We start from the raw sequence: 10,424 nt of genomic DNA, 5'->3' as shown, positions 1-10,424 counted from the left end.
TCTCGACGCCATGGAGGTTTACCCAGGAGGGGAGTTAGGATATGCTCCAAGCCACAAGGATTTTTTCTGATCAACAATTGAGATCTGTTGGATCACTCCAGGATGTTTCATACGAAATGACAGCAAAGCAGGGATCGAAGGATGGAACCCTGGGCAGACTGCCTCGATTCTAACTGTCTCCTAGTTTATAGACAGTTTTCATATGCTAGCTCTAGGGGAGCAACGGAGGGGGCTGAGTTGAAATGGACTCTCCTGCGGATGGGTCCTAATGTGGGTTTGTGTGCATGGAGACTTTGTCACGGGGCGGTGGCACACAGACCCTGAATGCTTCTCCTAACCAGAGGTTTTGCGTCATCTCCAAAAGACAAGTTTCCCATGTGGAGACTAGATTTGATCTGATTGGTGCCTCAGGAAAGCCCCACATGCTGATATTGGAAACCAGACCTCTGATGAGAGATAGCAGGGAACCAAAACAATGGACCCCATTAGGGCCTAGGGCCCTGTCCCGTTCAATCTCCTTCTCTGGGGACATCCAAATACAGTATGAGTGGAGATGGATGCTTAGCTGGTTCCAGGCAGCCCTTGTTTGTCCTGGGCATTCTATACTTTTGGGATGGCCTTGGGGACTTTGGAGGTTTCTCCTAGTTTGTATGATTGTGGTCAATGGAAGGGGCAGAATCCCGTGGAGTTGAGAGGCACAGACCTGATGTGTGGCTCCAGGGTCCCCAGGCTGGAGGGTATGGAAGCCAGGAATGTGGGGATAGAAGTCTGAAAACACACACTCAGCTTGTTTTGGGGACGTAGGTATGCCAGTCCCGATCTACAGACCGTGAGGGGAACTCTTCGGGATATGAAGAAAGAGTGAGTGTGAGGCGCTTATTCAGGCTTTTGTCTCTGGATTTTGTGTCAACGATGGGCGTGGAATGTCAGGGAGGCCTCATGGGCCATGGATGAGTATTCCTCTCTGTGGATTTGGCCCGATCCCAATTTGGGGGTCAATCTGTGGGATGGGAGGAGTCCTTTTAGTTTGGTTACCTCATTCTAAAGCAGAGCCCTGGGGAGGGGCGAATGGACAACACGAACTATGGTTAAAAATTAGGGCCTAGGGGCATGGCAAGCCCAATATGCCGTCACTTGGTCCAGCCACTGAGAGACCTTACTTGGGGACTGGGCTCACGCTGAGGGTCACAATGCGTATTTGTGACCAACGCGGCCCTCAAGCATGGCGGGGTCAAAGGGCCACACTGTTATCAACTACACTGAACGTTGGGCAACACGCCAACCACAAGATTTCTTGCCATGGGGAAGGATTTCTGATTTCTGCCTCATTTTCAACCCTGGGCAGTGATTGGAGAAAACGTCTAGGTTCTGAAGCCTGAAAACCGAAGTTGGGAAGAGATGACGACCTAAGGCTTTGGCAGGTCCGATGTGTTCAGTGTGAGTCCAGCTGGCTGGGTGTGGGTCAGGAGGTCCAGGCTCAGGCTGTGACAGAAAGGGCATGAGTGCCCAGGGCATCCTGTAGAATTGGGGTACAGTCAAGTGGCGAAAAGGTTGATCCTCATTTGGGGTTTCTGGTTAGCCCCAGAGGGCAATGTTTTTTCTTCTGGAGGGCAGGCAGAGGGCTGCATTGTAGTCCTGGAATTGCCAAACTGGAGGGCTTGTGGGCCAGGAGTTGAGGACAGAAGTCTGAGAACACAAGCAACCTTAGGTTTCTGGGCGAGGGCATGGCAGGTACGCTCTGCAGAGCTGAATCGAGATCTCGTGCATCTGAAATCAGGTGAGGATCTGACGAACGCTCAGGTTGGAGTTTCTGTCCCTTATGGCCCTCTTCATGAAGAGGTGGTGGATCACGAGGTCATGGAATTTTTCCCACGATGGGAGTTGTGAGATGCTGCAAACCGTAAAGATTCTTCTGCAGGACGATTGAGATCTGTTGGTTGGCTCCAGGACTTCCCATATGGATCGATTCCGAGTAGGGTTCTAAGGATGGATGGCTGGGAAGCCCAACTCTCATTCCTCTTGTGTCCTAGTGACAAGACAGGTTAGATCTGCTGGATCTGGGGGAGAAACTGAGAGGGTTGAGTTGAAATGGACCCTCTTGTAGATGGGTCCTAATGTGGGTTTGTGTCCATGGAGAACTTGGAATGAGGCAGGGGCACAGGGTCCCTGAAGGGTTCTCCTAACCAGAGGCTTTGACACAGCTCCAACGTGCAAGATTCCCACGTGGAGACGAGATTTGTTCTGATGGGTGCCTCAAGAAACAGCCATATGCTGCTATTGGAATCCAGGCCTCTGAGGAGAGATGCCTGGACAACAAAGCAATGGATCCGATTAGGACCTAGGGGCCTGCTCATTCCAATTGACCTCTGGGGACATCTGTCCACGGGTCTAAGTGCAGGTAGATGCTCAGCTGGTGTTAGACCGCCATTGTTTTTCCTGGGCAGTCAACAGTATTGGGATGGCCCCAGGCACTTTGGAGGTTTATCATCCTATTTCTAGGTTTGTGGCCAATGGAATGGGCAGAATTCCCAGGTACAGTCCTCAGGTTTGGCTCCAAGACCTGTGCCTGTAGGTTTTGTGGGCCAGGGCTGTGGGGACAATTGTCTGAAAACACAAACTCGGCTTAGGTTTTGGGTCGTAGGTATTGCAGGACTGATCTACAGACCGTGAGGAGAACTCTTCAGGATATGAACAAGGGGGCGAGTGTGAGAAGCTTGCTCAAGATTTTGTCTCTGGATATTGTGTCACTGATGGCCATGGAATGTCTGGGTGGCTTCATGGGCCATGGACGAGTCTTCCTCTCTGGGCATTTGGCCCGATCCCAAGAGTTTGGGGTTATTCTTTGAGATGGGAGGAGTCGGTTTTGTTTTGTTTTTACCTCAGGTGTACCACCAAAAGAGAGTTTCCAGAGCAGAGCCCTGGGGAGGGGCGACTGGACAACCAGAAGGCTCGTTAAAACTTGGGGCCTAGGGGAATGGCAAGCCCATTATGACGTCTAATGGTCCAGCCACTGAGAGGCCTTACTAGAGGACAGGACTCACGCTGAGGGTCACAATGTGTGTTTGTGCCCTCTTCATACTTAAGCATTGGTGGGGCATAATGGTGTCCGTGTCAGGTTCAGTGTCAGGGTTTGGGTTAGGGTTTGGGGCAGTCTCACAGTCAGTTTCAGGGTCAGGGTTACTGGTTACAGTTAGGGTTAGCCCCGCTCCTGGGTCATGGACCCATCCCTTCATTGTCTCAGGATAAACCCTGGACAGAAGGGTGTAGACCCTCCACCGGATCCCACAAAACCAGCCTTAAACTGGTGCGTGAACATAACATGCCCACCAGACATCTAAACCCTCATCAGCCTGATCCTGCTTGGGGCATCTCCTCCCACGATGGCATTTCGAGGTCCTCTTTACACACAGACACACAGACACCCAGAGGCACACACACACACACACACACACACACACACACACACACACAGAAACGTGTAAGAGACCTAAGGCTACACCCATGGATCCGAAGGTTTAGGACTCTCTGACTCTGAGCCCCCTGGTGTCACCTTTTGATTTTATTAGCCAAAGGGTCTGAGGCATTGGGGAATCCTGATATGACCTGAAGAGAGGCGACGCGTCTGGTGGGCGAGCTCTCCTCCCTGCATCCTCTCAGCTTCAGTACAGCAGAAGAACATGTCGCTTCCTTTAGGATGTGCCTAGAAATGAGCTGGGCATGGGGGTTTTCTCTGTAATGGGGTGCCTGGATATGTGGGTTCCAATTCCGTTGGACTCTGTCGTCAGGGAAGTGAGGTCACCACTGCTTGGGGGATCCTTACCGAACTTTGTGCTGTACCAGAGCTCCCTGAGCCACCGGTGCGCAAGCTGCTCAGGCTCACACTCCACTCAATGCAGTGCCCATACAGTGACCCCCATACAGACTCCACCCAGCCCCTGGGAGGCCTGGGTGCAGCTGTTTTCCCCGCTGGAGGCAACAGAGCTGGGTTTAGACTAGGTTAGTGTTAGGGTTAGGGTTTAGAATGCCTTAGGGTCAGGGTTAAGTTTAGACGTCGTTGGGGTCAGGGTTAGCATAAGGCTTAGGGTAGGGGTCAGGGTTAGGGTTAGGTTCATGGTTAGGTTTAGGTTCAGGCTCACAGTAGGGTCACGGTTAGCGTAACGGTCAGAGTCAGGGTCAGGGTCAGTGTTAGTGTGACGATTAGGTTTAGGGTCAGGTTCAGGGTCTCGGTCAGATTTATGGTCAGGTTCAAGTTTTGGTTTGGGGGCAAGGTTCATGTCAGGGTCAGGGTTAGGTTTGGGACAGGTCTAGTGTCAGGGTTAGGGTCAGGGTCAGGGTTAGGTTCATGCTTATGGTAAGGTCAGCTTTATGTTTAGGATCTGTTTTATGAGTAGGTTCAGGATCAGGGTTAGCTTTAGGGTTACTATTCTGTTCAGGATCATGGATTGTGTCCGAGTTAGGTGTACATTCAGGGTTAGGGTCATTGTTTAGATAAAGGCCAGGGTCACGTTTAAGGTTAAGATCTGACATAGGCAAAGTTCAGAGATAGGGTTATGATCAGGGTCAGGTTGAGGGTCAGGATTATTGATAAAGTGGGGTTCGGGTTAGGGCTAGGTAGGTTGAGGGTTAGGGTTACACCAGGTTAGGGTCAGTGTCAGTGATAATGTCAGAGTTCGCTTTAGGGTTATGTTCAGCATTAGGTTTCGGGTCAGGGCCCGTGTTAGTGTCAGGGTTACGTTTAGGGTGAGAGTTAGGGTCAGGCTCACAGTCAGGGTCAGGGTTAAGTTAGGGTCAGGGTCAGGGTCACTGTTAGGGTCAGGGTTACGTTTCTGGTCTTTGCCTGGGTCAGGGTCAGGGTGAAGTCTAGGGCCAGTGTCAGGTTTAGGGTCAGGATCAGGTATTGGTTTAAAGTCCACATTTGGGTCGGCGACAGGGTTATGTCGTGGTCAGTGTTAAGGTCATGGTTAAGTATAGGCTCGGGGCCAGGGTCAGGTTTAGGGTCAGGGTCTGGTATAGGCAAAGTTCAGGGTTAGTGTTATGAACATAGTCAGGTATAAGGTCAGGGTTATTGTTAAAGTTTAGGGTTAGTGTTAGGGTTAGCGTTTGGTTGACGGTTAGAGTTAGAACTTGTTGGGATCAGGGTCCGTGGTAGGGTAAGGGATTAGTGTTAGGGTTGGGTTCAGCGATAGGATTCGGCAGAGGGCCCTTGTTAGTGTCAGGGTTAGGGTTACATTTCGGGTTAGAGTTAGGGTCAGGCTTACAATCAGGGTCAGGTTTATTGTTCAGGACAGGGTCGGGGTCACTGTTAGGGTCAGAGTTAGGTTTATGGTCATGGTCTGTGTCAGGGTCAGGGTGAATTTTAGCGCCAGTGTCAGGTTTAGGGTCAGCTACAGGTATTGGTTTAAAGTCCACATTCGGGTCAGGGACAGGATTATGTAGTGGTCAGTGTTAGTGTAATGGTCAGGGTCAGGGTCAGGGTCAGGGTCAGGTGAAGGTCAGGGACAGGATCAGGCTTAGGGTCAGGCTTTGGTTTAGCGGCAGTGTTCGGTTCAGTGTCACTTTTAGGTTTTGGCGGTAGTGTTTGGGATTGGAGTTAGGGTTAGAGTTAGAAGTAGGGTTATGGTTAGGGTTAGATAGCGTAAGGTCAGGGTTAGGGTTTGGTTTAGGGTAGGGGTTAGTGTTAGTGTTAGGGTCAGCCTTAGGTTTAGGTGCATGGTCCGTATTAGGGTCATGGTTAGTCTACGGCCATACCACCCTGAACGCGCCCTATATCGTCTGATCTCGGAAGCTAAGCAGGGTCCGGCCTGGTTAGTACTTGGATGGGAGGGTCATGGTTAGAGTTACCTTTAGCTTTAGGTTTAGGGTCAGGCTCCCAGTCACGGTCAGGGTTACGGTTAGGTTCAGGGTTAGGTCAGCTTCAGGGTTAGGATTAGGTCAGGGTCTGTGTCATAATTAGGTTTGAGTCATGGTTACAGTAATGTCAGATTTAAGTTTGGGTTCAGGGTCCACATCAGGGTGAGTGTCAGGCTTAGGTTTAGGTTTAGGGTTCAGTTCAGGATCACAGTCAGGGTCAGGGTCAGGGTCAGGGCTTGGGTTAGGGTTTGGAGCAGGCTCACAGTCAGTGTCAGGGTCAGGGTTAGTGGCTACTGTTGGGGTTAGCCCCGCTCCTGGGTATGGACCCATCCCTTCAAGGTCTCAGGATAAACCCTGGGCAGAAGGGTGTAGACCCTCCACCCGATCCCACGTAACCAGCCTTAAACTGTGGTGTGAACATGACTTGCCCACCAGACCTCTAACCTCTCATCAGCCTGATCCTGCTTTGGGCATCTCCACCCACGATGGCATGGCCAGCTCCTCTTTACACTCAGACTCACAAACACCCAGAGGCACACACGCACACACACACACACACACAGAGACAGGGAAGAGACCTAGGGCTAAACCCGTGGATCAGAAGGTGTGGGACTCTCTGACTCTGAGCCCCCTGGTGTCACCTTTTGATTTTATGAGCCAAAGGGCCTGAGGCGTTGGGAACCCTGATATGACTTGCCAGGGAAGGGACCTGTCTGGCAGGCGAGCTCTCTTCTCCATGCATCCTCTGGGCTTCAGTATAGCAGAAGAACATGACGCCTCCTTTAGGATGTGCCTAGAAATGAGCTGGGCAGTGGGGTTTTCTCTGTAATGGGGTGCCTGGATACATGGGTTCCAATTCCGTTGGGCTCTGTCGTCAGGGAAGTGAGGTCACCACTGCCTGGGGGCTCCTTACCGAACTTCCTTCTCCAGCAGAGGTCCCTGAGCCACCGGTCCCCAAGCTGGTCAAGGCTCACACTCCACTGAATGCATTGCCCATCCAGTGACCCCCATATAGCCTCCCCCAAACCCCTGGGAGGCCTGGGTGCAGCTGTTGTCCCCGCCAGAGGGAACAGAGCTGGGTTTACACCAAGTTAGTTTTAGGGTTAGGGTTAAGAAAGACTTAGGGTGACGGTTAGGGTTAGACGTCTTTGGGGTCAGGGTTAGCGTTAGGCTTAGGGTAGGGGTCAGGGTTAGGGTTAGGTTCATGGTTAGGTTTAGGTTCAGGCTCACAGTAGGGTCACGGTTAGCGTTACGGTCAGAGTAAGGGTCAGGGTCAGTGTCAGGGTAGCGGTTAGGTTTAGGGTCAGGCAGGGTCATGGTCAGATTTAGGTTCAGGTTCAATTTCTTTGGGGGACAAGGTTCATGTCAGGGTCAGGGATAAGTTTGGCACAAGTTTAGTGTCAGGGTTAGGGTCTGGGTCAGGGTTAGGTTCATGGTTATGGTAAGGTCAGCTTTATGTTAGGTTCTGTTTATGAGTAGTTTCAGGAACAGGGTTAGCTTTAGGGTTAAGATTCTGTCCAGCATCATAGATTGGTCAGAGTTAGGTTTACAGTCAGGGTTAGGGTCAGTGTTTTGGTCAAGGCCATGGTCAGGTTTAAGCTTAAGGTCTGACATAGGCAAAGTTCAGAGTTAGGGTTATGATCAGGGTCTGGGAGAGGGTCAGGATTATTGTTAAAGTGGGGTTAGGGTTAGGGTTAGAGGTAGGTTGCAGGTTAGGGTTAGACCCGGTTAGGGTCAGTGTCAGTGATAATGTTAGGGGTTAGTTTTAGGGTTATGTTCAGCGTTAGGTTTCGGGTCAGGGCTCGTGTTAGTGTCAGGGTCAGGGTTACGTTTAGGGTTAGTTAGGGTCGGGATCACATTCAGTGTCAGGGTTATTGTTAGGTTCAGGGTCAGGGTCACTGTTAGGGTCAGGGTTAGGTTTCTGGTCTTTGCCTGGGTCAGGGTCAGGGTGAAGTCTAGGGCCAGTGTCAGGTTTACGGGCATGATCAGGTATTGGTTTAAAGTCCAAATTCGGGTGGGACAGGGTTATGTAGTGGTCGTTGTTAGGGTTTGGTTAGGTATAGGGTCAGGGCCAAGGTCAGGTTTAGGCTCAGTTTCTGATATAGGCAAATTTCAGGGTTAGGGTTATGATCATAGTCCGGTATAGGGTCATGGTTATTGTTAAAGTTTAGGGTTAGTGTTAGGGTTAGCTTTAGTTTGACGATTAGGTTTAGAACTTGTTAGGGACAGGGTCCATGGTAGGGTTAGGGGTTAGTGTTAGGGTTAGGTTCAGCGATAGGATTTGGGGGAGGGCCCGAGTTAGTGTCAGGGTCAGGGTTTCATTTAGGGTTAGAGTTAAGATCAGGCTCACAGTCAGGGTCAGGTTTAGAGTTCAGGTGTGGGTCGGGGTCAATGTAAGGGTAGGGTTAGGTTTATGATCATGGTCTGGGTCAGGGTCAGGGTGAAGTTTAGCGCCAGCGTCAGGTTTAGGGTCAGGTTCAGGTCTTGGTTTAAAGTCCACATTCAGCTCAGGGACAGGGTTATGTAGTGGTCAGTGTTAGGGTCATGGTTTGGATTACCGTCAGGGTCAGGGTCAGGTTTAGGGTCCGGCTTTGGTTCAGGGTTAATGTTCGGTTCAGTGTCACAGTTAGGTTTTGGCAGTAGGGTTTGGGATTGGGGTTAGTGTTAGAGTTAGAAGTAGGGTTATGTTTAGGGTTAGGGTTAGTCAGCGTAAGGTCAGTGTTAGGATTTGGTTTAGGGTAGGGGTTAGTGTTAGGGTCAGGGTCAGCTTTAGGTTTAGATTCAGGGTCCTTATTAGGATCATGGTTAGAGTTACCTTTAGGTTTAGGGTTAGGGTCAGGCTCACAGTAACAGTCAGGGTTAGGGTTAGGGTCATGGTTAGGTGGTCAAGGTCAGGATTAAGGTCAGGGTCAGGGTCATGGTTAGGTTTAACTCATGGTTACGGTAATATCAATGTTAGGTTTAGATTCACGGTCCACATCAGGGTCATTGTCAGGCTTAGGTTTAGGTTTAGGTTTCAGGTCAGGATCACAGTCAGGGTCATGGTCAGGGCCTGGTTTCGGGTTTGGGGCAGGCTCACAGTCAGTGTCAGGGTCAGGGTTAGTGGTTACTCTTAGGATGAGCCCCGCTCCTGGGTCATGTACTCATCCCTTCAGGGTCACACGATAAATCCTGGGCAGATGGGTGTAGACCCTCCACGTGACCCACTTAACCAGCCTTAAACTGGGGTATGAACATGACTTGCCCACCAGACATCTAACCCCTCATCAGCCTAATCCTGCTTGGGGCATCTCCACCCACGATGGCATGGCAAGGTCCTCTTTACACAAAGACACACAGACACCCAGAGGCGTACACACACACACACACACACACATACACACACACACAGAGACGGGGAGGAGACCTAGGGCTACACCGGTCGATCAGGTGTGGGACTCTCTGACTCTGAGCCCCCTGATGTCACCTTTTGATTTTATTAGCCAAAGGGCCAGAGCCGTTGGGGAATCCTGATATGACCTGCCAGGGAGGGGACGTGTCTGGCGGCCGAGCTCTCTTCTCCCTACATCCTCTCGGCTTCAGTACAGCAGAAGAACACGACGCTTCCTTTAGGATGTGCCTAGAAATGAGCTGGGCAGGAGGGTTTTCTCTGTTATGGGGTGCCTGGATACGTGGGTTCCAATTCCGTGGGGCTCTGTCGTCAGGGAAGTGAGGTCACCACTGCCTGGAGGCTCCTTACCGAACTTCCTTCTCCAGCAGATGTCCCTGAGCCACCGGTCCCCAAGCTGGTCAAGGCTCACACTCCACTCAATGCAGTGCCCATCCAGTGACCCCCATATAGCCTCCCCCAAACCCCTGGGAGGCCTGGGTGCAGCTGTTGTCCCCGCCAGAGGGAACAGAGCTGGGTTTAGACCAGGTTAGTGTTACGGTTAGGGTTAAGAAAGACTTAGGGTGACGGTTATGGTTAGACGTCTTTGGGGTCAGGGTTACCGTTAGGCTTAGGGTAGGTGTCAGGGTCAGTGTTAGGGTAACGGTTAGGTTTAGGGTCAGGCTCACAGTAGGGTCACGGTTAGCATTAAGGTCATAGTCCGGATCAGGGTGAGGGTTAGGGTAATGCTTAGGTTTAGGGTCAGGCAGGGACATAGTCAGATTTATGGTCAGGTTCAAGTTTTGACTTGGGGGCAAGGTTCATGTCAGTGTCAGGGATAGGTTTGGGACAGTTTTAGTGTCAGGGTTAGAGTCAGGGTCAGTGTTAGGTTCATGGTGATCTTTATGTTTACGTTCTGTTTTATGAGTAGGTTCTGGATCAGGCTTAGTTTTAGGGTTACGATTCTGTTCAGGATCACGGATTGGGTCAGAGTTAGGGTTATCATCAGGGTCAGGGAGAGGGTCAAGATTATTGTTAAAGTGGGGTTAGGGTTAGGGTTAGAGGTAAGTTGAGGGTTAGGGTTAGACCGGGTTAGGATCAGTGTCAGGGACAATGTTAGGTTGTTAGTTTTAGGGTTAGGTTCAGCGTTAGGTTTCGGGTCAGGGCCCGTGTTAGTGTCAGGTTCAGTGTTACGTTTAGGGTTAGA

The sequence above is a fragment of the Mustela lutreola genome, chromosome 3 (genome assembly GCF_030435805.1).
Source record: "Mustela lutreola isolate mMusLut2 chromosome 3, mMusLut2.pri, whole genome shotgun sequence".
Taxonomy (NCBI): Eukaryota; Metazoa; Chordata; class Mammalia; order Carnivora; family Mustelidae; genus Mustela; species Mustela lutreola.
This window is presented reverse-complemented; position numbering follows the sequence as displayed.